Source organism: Hetaerina americana, unplaced genomic scaffold, assembly GCF_022747635.1.
Source record: "Hetaerina americana unplaced genomic scaffold, ioHetAmer1.1.p SCAF_3, whole genome shotgun sequence".
NCBI classification, from domain to species: Eukaryota; Metazoa; Arthropoda; class Insecta; order Odonata; family Calopterygidae; genus Hetaerina; species Hetaerina americana.
In genome coordinates this window covers 49314287-49325538 of record NW_027286874.1, presented here as the reverse complement: position 1 = coordinate 49325538, position 11252 = coordinate 49314287, and the positions used below count along the sequence as shown (strand labels likewise).

The 11252-nt window shown below is 37.6% G+C and overlaps 1 protein-coding gene across 1 annotated transcript in view; it reads left to right on the top strand.

Annotated features, from left to right (window-relative positions):
- The window catches only part of LOC139690027 (uncharacterized), an 84379-nt gene that overhangs the window by 3810 nt on the left and 69317 nt on the right, over positions 1–11252 (top strand). The gene's annotated exons all lie outside the window — the stretch shown is intronic.

Here is an 11252-nt window from a genome sequence, read left to right as displayed (position 1 = left end):
TGAGATATTTATTATCGTTTCCAGTTAACTAATACATATAGTGAAAGGGAAAAGTATAATCTTTCGTTACTAGGAATAAATTAAGAGAAGCGGCTGCATTATTGTCTTACATATCTCGTAGCGTTAAATCTCCTCTTTAGGTAGTGGTGTGCAATATTTCAAACGTGCAATAAAATTGTTGGCTCAGAGTTCTTGTTCATAATCTTGGGTTAATTGGTTCCTTAGTGTTAGCTTATTAATGTTTACTGACACTTCAGCGATTGTGACAGATAGTTTTTAGTTAGGTGTATTCACACTCGTATCATTCTGCCAAACATTCAATTTCCGACGGGAATATCTTCGTTTTCCAATGATTTGTCATCGTATGTACGGATATTTCGTCACAACATCTTGCCCCTTTAAAAGCCCCAAAATTTCGGATGTTAGGAGGACGCCTCGGTAGCTTAAGTGGCTAAAGCACTCGACCGATTATTGAGGGAACTGGGTTCGAATCCCAGTCAAGGCGAATGATTTTTACACTCTGAAATTGTTGCATTGGTCCATACGTGTTTACATGACCTTTTTGGGCATTTACCTCTGTTCCTAAGATAGTCAAATATGTCGGTTTGTCAATATTTAGTATTATACTGCACTAAAATTTGAATTGTGATTATTTGGTTAAAAAGGGGAAAGAAAAATCAGTCATGTAAACTACGCTGAAATATGTAATAGGTAAACGCAGTCATGGAACTAACACAACTAATAAAATAATCAATTTTGATCTAACGTTAAAACAATTGATTTGTATGTAAATGTTTGAGCTGTTGAAGACATATTTCCATTCCGCATTTAAAGCATATTTTTTACATGTGTAAGTGGCTAAGTAACTGTGCCTGACGGTAATTAATTGGCATATACACGTTTTAGATTTAAATATATAAGCTTTTTCCTAATACTTTGTTGAAACTCCTCTCCCAAAATGAGGAAGATGAAAAAGAACCTACTTCGCTTTAATTTCGTGAGACATTTTTTCCGTAACGAGATCTAGCATTAAAAGTTTCAAAACATAGAATAATTATAGCCTTTCTTATCATGCGAAAGGAATCCACCAGCTTCTTAAGCGAAACAACACTGATCTCCATTATATAAATTCTCCGCTGAGTAACTCCAATGAAAAACGTTGTATGCATACTCGAGGTTGGGTACAAACCCACAACTTCTTATCCTTGTGACGAACTCAGTTGTCAAGCAGCTGTGGCACCGTCATAGATTTACACAAGCAAAAATTCAAATGAATTTGAATATTGATACTATACAGGTTTATCTTATATCATTTACCTAAATTGTCTTTGAAATGTGGTAAGTTTTGAGTAACTTTAAATCCTTACACACTCCGTTGCAAGGCTTGATATGTCTCTAATGAAAGTTATCATAAATGGACGCCTTTGAGATGCCAGTATGTATAAAATAATCTGCATAGTAGATAAGAGAAACAAAGAAGTGTAAGATTAAGATGTTGACTGAAAAGATTTATTTATATTTTAGAGAAAAAGATAGTACTTTTAGATGAAATTCCAATAAGGCAGAATATAGAGGTAACGGAACGTTGAAGTATGATTAAGAAGGGATAATGATAGGTGTGCAGAACACCAGTCCTATTGTTTGTTGGAGGCTTGTGGCACTGATAAACCGCGAGACCTCCCTAGGAGGTTTCGCAGTTATATACTCAATGATATTTTTAAACCGAGCATTTTGTGTTCGCAATTATGAAGAAAAAATTATAAATATAATATATAGATTCACAATGTCAATAAAACCCTTGAGTATATTGCAGAAAATAGGGATAGAATGGAGGGACAGGAGGCGAATCCGCAACTTGTACATGTCTCAGACTGCTCAGATGCGAGTGGGGAACGGGGAGTCCGGATGGGCAGTGTTGGGGAGAGGTGTAAGGCAGGGTTGCCCATTATCACCGGTACTGTTCAATGTATATGTGGAGGAAATGATTAAAGAGGCATGGGAAGAACTGGAGGTAGGAATGAAAGGAGGAGGGGAATTCGTAAAATCAGTTAGGTTTGGTGATGACCAAGCTTTAGTTTGTCAGTCAGCCAAGGGGCTGCAAGCATTGCTTAGTGAATAGGAAATTCAGTGCGACAGGTATGGGATGAGAATCAATATTAATAAAACAAAGTTTATGCGATTTTCTAGAAAGAAAAAGGCGAAGCTAAGCATTAGAATAGGAGGGCAAAAACTAGAGCAGGTAGAACAGTTTACGTATTTCGGAAGTGTTTTGGACCAACGCGGTCAAAACAGCAGTAGGAACATAAGGAGAAGAACTGCGCGAGGAGAAGAGGATTTAGCAAGGAGGAGGGAGTTAATGACACGGACGTTGAGTAGGGTTGTGAAGAAAAGACTTGCTGAAACTTTGATTTGGAGCGTGGCTATGTACGGCGCGGAAACGTGGTCACTGAAGCTGGATGATAGCAGTAGATTGGAGGCTTTTAAAATGTGGGTGTGGAGATGAATGGACCGAAAGGAAAACAAATGTGGAAGTACTAGGTATGGTGGGCGAGGAGAGGGGTTTGTTGGGAGAAATCCTATGGAGGCAGGAAAAGTGGATGAAGGGGGTATTGACCGGCAGTGGGATATTGAAGACTGTGAAGAAGTAATAGAGGGGAGAATGTTAAGCAGGTGAGGAAAGAGATGGAACAGGATAGGGATGTTGGACGGGATGAAGGGAGGAAGGAAGTACTCAGAGATGAAGAGGGACTTGATGTAGAGTAGGATGCTGGATTTTGTGTTTTGTTAGGAGCCACAAAAATATTTATTTGGTAGCTGTGTCCATCCAAAAACCTATCTTAACCAGTAGATTACCTAATAATAAAAATTATATATATATATATATATATATATATATATATATATATAATGGAGAGAGAAGAAGGTAAGAGAAGCATGGGAAGGCCTGGATGTAGGAATGAAAGAGTCGGGGGGTGTTATCGTGTTAATGAAAAAATCAACCTTAAAACGGTAGGCTCCCAAATGATGATCGTGCTAATTTGTCAATTCGTAAACGGTCAGAAAGTGCCCCTAATAAGAAATCGGAGATATTTCATTATGTCAGGGGACCTATTGCCCTCCTAAGTGAGATAAAGGAAGACTGGTACTCAAATTATGGCAAATCAAAATCGCGCCCCCCAAGGCTTCAATGGGCTAAAATACGACAGGAAAAGCATTTATTTCAATTAAAGGATAAGCCCTACTTACTTCACGAAACCGGCTTGCTGAATTCTTTGTTCATAATTGTTTTGCAGTAAAGTTGTTTCATATACGAGATGCATTTACTCACGAAATTCCCAACGTTATTCCCCTTTCGCATACAGGGTTCGTCCGGAAAATAAGTGTACTGAGCTCAGGAAAAAAAATGTATTACACTTTTACATATCTTAAGCTAATATTCCTCAAAATAGGACCCTTGTGAGTCGATACACTTGTTCCAGCGGCGTTCCCATTCCTGGAACGCTCCCGCGAAGGCATCATCGGGAACCTCTCGAAGACTCGTCGTCGACCTCTTCTCTGCCCTCCACGAACATCTTGTGCCACCGAAAGATCATGTTTCTGGACATGGCTGACTCCCCGTAAGCCTGGTTAATCAGACCGACAGTTTCGGTAGACGATTTCCCAAGCTTTACCGCAAATTTGATGGAATAACGCTGCTCCAAAAACTTCGGCATCGCGTTCCGTGACGTGGGTCGAGCGTGGAGGTTCGCGTTAACAGAGCTCCTCACTACACCACAGCTCAGAGCCGACTGCCTTTTTCAGCGTCGCTTGCCAACATACCCCCCTCCAATCGCAGCCCGTCAGGGCGCACCTGGAGCGGCGCGCCCAGCCCAGGAGTCAGTACACTTATTTTCCGGACGAACCCTGTATGTGATATGACCCTGGAATTTTTAGTTCACAGTTTGAAGTCTCTTTTCCCACTTTGTGGGCGCCTTAAACAGCTCTCCCCTGCTTACCATCTTCCTCAAGCAAAGTTCCAATAGCACCACGTGAGAGCGTTGCAGCTTGAAAATAGCGGATCCTTTCTTTCAGTCTTCCTTTACCCCCTTTTCTAAGATAAAGTTCTGTAATAAGACAGTGCTGACTAAAAACTGTCAAATAAACTGGACGTTGAAGGAAACGAAGGCCAATTAACGAAAAAAACACTCGCATTAACAATGTTGAGGGAAACCCTTATGAATTATCTGTCGCTTCACAATTTTGGCCATTCTCAGTTATTTCGTCGTCCTCGTCAAACCTTTCTTTTGATTATTGGAACAAAATTGTGTGCAAATTTTAACCATTATTATAAGACCTTTTTAAATCAATATTCAACCTTTCGACGTCGAAAATAGTTTTATATATCGCTTTGAAAAATCACATTGATTCCCTCAGTTCTATTACCATCTCCCTGCAATTTATATATGAGTCTTTCCATAACTACTACTGTGACAAGTAATAACCATTAAAGAAGGCGAAAGACTGAACTCATCTGCGCCATTAGGGATAGGTGGAAAATTCACTAGAGATACGAGTTTCAGGGCACGAGGGAAAGGTGAAGGAAAACCATGCGTTTGCATTAGCTTACTTTTAACTAAAGACGCTAAAGGGTCCACATAATTAAAAGCCCATTCGACAGATGACATACTCCACTTTCAGTACTCTGCGCTTAGCCCCTTAGTAGGGATCGGGATACCCCAGATAAATTCTTGCCCCCGCCAGTACTCGAACCTCCTCGGCGTGGAAAGCCAGTGTACACACCACCGCAATAACTCAATCTGTACCAGCCAGTTGGGCCATTCGGCGGAAAAAGCTGGAACTTTTTCTGGCTATCCCTGGTTCTTTCTATCGATAATGGAATATTCAGATACCTACACATAAGTCGTCCACAAGGGCAAATTGCCAGGCCATGGAGAATGACGTAGTTGGTGTATATCCCATCATCTGTACGGAACAATTTTTATTATTCTTTAAACGTGTATTTATGTGTGTAACAATTAAATACTAAGTCGTGGACTACATGGTTTTTCTGCGTAGCAATTCCAGGGTACACTATGTGAACCATGCAGAAACCTTCCTCGTCTTTAGGGGTCTGGTATCTTTCACTGACGCTTTCCATGATATCACCTCTAACAATGCCGCATAAAGCTCTCCGTGGGCAAACATACTTTATGGCAAGTACGGCCCCATTCCATGGTTTCATGGAATTGCTCCTGAACCTCGTTGGTAGTCTCACACGCGAGCTAAGCTGGAAGCTGGTGCCGCCGCAACTGGAAAGGCTATCAAGTTCCTGGTTGACCAAAAGAATCCGAGGGAGAGCGATTACGCCCTTGGTGAACTTGTAGCCGTATTCCTCTGTGGCCTAAGGTGTCTAAGCTGACGTGCCAAGAGCGATTACGTCCTTGATGAACTTGCTGACGCGCCATCTGAAACGAAATTGTTTCCTGAATGCATCGCTGCCATTCTCGGTCGCCTTCAAATAATCCCGAAGGCTCCGCGATATCTCGGTATAAGGTTCCATCAAGTATTCTAATTCTTGGAATGATTGAAGAATCTCTCCACAGCTTGTCTCTATTGACCCAAGTTAAATATACTTAAGAAATCCGTGATAGCAGATTAATCATTTGGGTTCTCAGCGCGGGTTCCAAAGAACCTTACGAGCATTGTGTGCCGTGAATCCCGCCTAAGTTGCACAGTCCACGTTGATGGTTCGGTTATCACACATATTGGTGATCTACTTGCCGCAGATTCCCCTTCATCAAGTTCAGCGACAAGCGACAACCTTGAAAAGGGTAGATTGACCGTGAACTTATTCGCATTCATGTAGACATACTTAATCAATGTCCCAGGTAACCTTCTGACAAGATTAGAATTCTATGGGACAACCCACCGATTATCCAACTCAACTCCACGTCAAAATATTATGCGGTCTTGATCACGATTACTGTGAATCGGGTATCCACAATCGTAACACGAAATCCTTTGATGGAATTTTCACGTTCACTGTACATCGCGCGTTTGGTCAGAGAGATCCATATGGGCCTTTGGCTGAGTCACAACAGGCTATATTCGCGAGTCTTCGTTTAGATCAGGGAGCTAATAGCCAGGTGAAAATATAAAATGGATTATATATATACACATGTATATGTGTATATTGATTTACAATATACAAATAATAAATACAATTTAAAGGAGGCAAGAAAAGAGGATGGACAGTATTTTGGTTGGTAGTGGCGTGTTGAAGATAGTGATAGATGGGAGAACATTAGGCAAGTGTTAGGAGTAGGAAAAGAATATACATGTTTCATAAACTGTTTTCTTATTTGTGGTCAGATCTTCTTTGAGTATTAGATTTACCTTTTCATCATAAACACCTCCTTAACTTGAGCTATTCAGCACTTCATATCTATTGAGTTTCTTCTATGTTATGGTGCATCCAAGGTAGATGAATGCTTCCACTTGTTCTAATTCTATTCTTCCAATGCAACAACTACCTTTAAATTTTTTCTTCCACAAATTAGGATTTTTGTTTTCTTCTTATTTTTTTCACATTATATTTATGCAGTACTTGATCTAGGATATTAACTGGTCTTCTTGATTCTCTGATCTAACTGTGATGTCATCCCAAATATCATAATTGCAGTTATTTTAATGAATCAATTTTCAACAATTATATAAGAAATTAATAAAAAAATAAAAGGTAATAAACAAAGAACAAACCTAGCTTTTGTCAAGTTCTCTGTCACGTACACTTAAAATCACACGTGAACCAGCCACTCACATATATAGAGATTGAGAGTATCACTCCTTTGCAAGTGGCTCACCAATTATTCTGTCAGTCGCATTAGTAAATACAAACAAACTTAAAAGAACTTTGAAGTCATGATACTTGCCATCAAAGTGGGGGTCCTTCGCTATTACATCCTCTCAAATAAAATTACAGCTATGGCTTCCAAAATCACTACTTCTCTTACCTATAAATACTTAGGAATTTCTAGTATGTATTAACAAGGTCTGCCAGAAAGTACCCAGCCATGCAACATTTTGAGAAAAATAGCCTACCTAGAACAATGAGGCCTATGTCCCCATAGGACCTCACGCGTTCATCCCAGCATCTTTTCAACTATTCAAAACAGCAATTTTGGTGTTTTCTGAGTCCATTTTGTCCAATTGTTTCATCTTCCCTTCACTATATTCACCATAAAATTTTTACTGGAAAATGCAACTATTATACAATTATAAAATAAATTTTACATACCTGTAATCAGGTACTCTCTCAATCCACAAGAGCAGCAAATTTTGTTCATAAGAGAGCTCTACTCGCCATGCAATCTGAAATTTAAGGGCTATATTATTTTTTAAATAGTCCTCACATTTATTCTGTCACCCAAGTTGGAAGTGATGTGTGATATTAAAGCCTAGGAGACAATTTCTTCCCCTGTGCGATCTGTGGTTTCTCATTCCTTGTATCTAAAATATTACATACATTGGATTAGCTGGGGACAAAGACCATTTGACACAGTCTAATTTATTGGCCAATCTGCTATCAGGGGTTGGCTTTTGTTGTGTCCCAGTGATAAAAACTGGAAACAATATTGAAACATTTAGTTTGGAAGGTATTTTGGAAGTTTAGAATTCATTTGGCATTTGATTATATATGTGAACGAAAAAATACTTTCCTTACCAATTGATTTGTACTAACCACAAGAGTGAATACTCTGTAAATCACCTAACTAAAAAATAGAATTGTACACGCTGTGGAATTATGAAATGAAGATAAATTCTTACAACTAGCTGTCAAGGTAACACACATTAATGCTGATTCTTCTGCATTCGTTTCTACACTGTTTACCATAAGATAACATATCAAAGTTCTTTTCATACCAGAACAGCACCTTGATACGTTCTTTTGGAGTTTGTCACGTGGTTCACTTGAGTAGAATGATTCACAACATATTAATCCAACAGTGGCATTTGGTTTGTCGGGAATTTCGTCCCTTTTTCCACCCAATTTTTAGGATGATTAGGCCGAAATATCATACTGTCATATTGACTTTATGATTAAACATATGATGGACCTCGTCCTATGTTCTACTCAAGAGTAAACAAAGCATGATCATATTTCTTTTCTACATTAAAAATTGTATCCGAAAGTTATTTCTACAACAACTCAGTTGTGCTAAAACTTCAGGATTACTTTTTAAATGTGAGCTTGAACTAAAAATGATGAATTAGAATAATTTACGCAAAATAAAATTCATCCAATTGCCTTACTAGTTGTGACTATTCAGTGACTTGCTCCACATTCCCTAACAATTGTCTTCACAATGTCAGTTATATTATATTTCAATGGAACATCACATAGAATTATCTCTTTGATGTAATAGTTTTCAAGTGTTGTTCAATTATCCCTCTAATTAAGCATTATCTTCCAAGGAAAGTTATCAAACGCATGTTGAGTCTTTCACATATTGATTTCTTTGATAAGATAAAAATCCTTCTTGAGTGATCAAGTTAGGCAAGAATTGAGTTCAATGAATCTCAGAATCTGTTGACAATAGACATTCACAAACACTGCTTGCCAGGATATATTTCAAAGACACCTCTCAATTTTATTGACAAATGTGGACTTTAATTGGAAATGAAAAGCAATTATGGACAGGTTTTGTAATCGTAACACTCAATAATTCACCATTTTTTATTAAATGCTGCTGCGGATGTAACTTAAATGATGAAGATTCTATTTTATCTGAAGAATGGGTGCTGGACCACCTTTATCCACAATGGGATACAAATAACGACAGAAGGAGCAAGTGGCATTACTTTTCTTCCATTTTCAAACTTTGTACCTTAATAGATGTTGTCTTCCTTGTAAGTCTTAATTTAAACAAGATATTATTAGGCACTTACGATTTCAATTCTGGATACATGAATGCATGTAAGTGTGAATCATATTTGTGAGTCACAACATAGAATATCCTTTCAATATACTTCTGACTTTCCTAATACAGTATTTATCCCGCACCACTTCTCCATTTGCATGAATTCGGGCACTACCGTCAACTCTTCACGACCTTCCTTGCACACTCCTACTAAGAACGACGACATGATTATTACAATAGGTACTGGCTTTCATTTTACACAGGGTTGGCTGTTTGTGAAGGATTCTGTGACAATACTTATTACTTTCTGAGTATTATGCTTTCACATATTATTTCCCACTCTTCACTATAACAAAACTAGAATGAAAGTCTGCTTTCTATTATTCACTGAAATCATAGTAGGCATGAAGTAACACAGAAAGGAAAATATGAATATTCACAGCTGGTTGCACATTGCAGAAGGTAGCAAAAATGTTAAATTCCAGCAGAAAGAGTGTCTACAATTTTGAAAGGGTCAAGAAGAATAAGGCTAGCTTGATAAAATATCCACGACAGGTCAATCAAGGAAGTCTTCTAACTGAAAAGATGAAGAGATTGTACACGAAATCTATGGCACTCCCACAGAGACATGTACCAGTATCATGACAACCAGGAGACATTTGAGTTAAAACAGCAGAATTTCAACAAACTTGCAGTTCCCTGGACCAGATCATAGAATACCCATTTTTGAATTCTGACAAACTATATCATGTTGCATTTACATTTTGCTCAAGTTTGCTTAAGATTCCTTCTTCATATTAACTATTCCACTTACGATTTTGGCTCAATTCTTCCATTATGATTGATTCCGCTTGCCAAATGACAAAACTCATCCACTTCTTATGTTTTGACCCCTATTTTAACATTTTTATCCATCTGTTCTTCCACAATACACCATATTTTATTTTTTGTTTTTATTTATGTTCAGGTTCTCCTCAACCTACCTCAACATCAGTTTCCATCAATCAAGCATTTTTAGTAACTCCCCTTTCCTCTGTGCCACAAGAGCTATATTATTGGCAAATGACAACCAGCTGATTTTTCCCAGACATGCACTTCTGGAGCATTTCCTTTGATTTTATTTATTGGTTTTATGATGCACACATTTAAGATATTGCAATACAGGATATCTATGAATGAAAGAACATCTACATGATTCTCACACATATTTCTGGTTTATATTGTTTGCAATATCAGGATAATGTGCTGTACCATTTTCTAAACCTTCAATTTGTATTGACATGTCATTGGCTAAGGCAAAACTAATCATGAAAATTTAAATATCAAAGATAGAGAGGAAATTGACATTTATAAGTAAAATTTTCATTTCATACATTTCCATATGTATTTCCGGCGAAAGTATTGTTTTCATGAAATAATTATACTTCAGGACTTTAATGGATATCTGTTTTGAAGTTTCCTGAACATGTTTCCACAATTTTCCAAATGATGTCTGTACATGTATCTGCGCACAGTGACCCAAAAAATGTGTTCAGAGATACAATATCTCAAAAATCGAAAAGCATGAAATTTTATATGTAGCATTTGTAAAGAGTAGATGAACTGATTACATATTTTTAGAAATAATCCCACCACAGGCAACCATTTTGGCTTTTCTCAACACGTATCAGAGGTACTGACACAAAATATTATTAAATATAGCAGATGATCTGAGACTAATTATTACATTACTTATTGAACAGATATGAATTTCCATGAAGCATCATTTTATTTTTCTCTTTTAGTCATAAAAGATTTGGGTTATTAGGATTGGATTTTTATTTTTACAGAGGGAAAGATGTAAATTTTCTTCTCTTTCTCACCATTTGATGCACCTCATTCAAATAATTTATAAAAATGTCATTTATGTGTAGACATCTAGAGTTTTATGGTACTTTTAAATGTGGTCATCTTATAAACCCCACTGCTGGCACCAACTCACTCTCCTTAACAGGCCCAATGCTGAATTCATAATATCCCAGAAGAGATTCTAAAAATCCTCATCTTTAAGAAGAAACTGAAGTAGGAGATGATTTCAGGACTATTCTCACCTTGCAGCGGAACAATGAAAAAACTATCATAGACCTGAGTAATGCAATGTTACTTTCAATACACAATACTGTCTATTTTTGGCCACATCAAGGAAAATCACATGCAAATGTAATATGCTGGCTGTTCACATCAGATTTTATTGTTACTTTAAATTATCATTCAAGACCTAGAATAGACTTTGAGCAACAGTAATACCTAGTGCATGTGAAGCTATGAGTAAAACTTGTAAGTTGGCATTCAACTTGCCCATTATTATTTTGT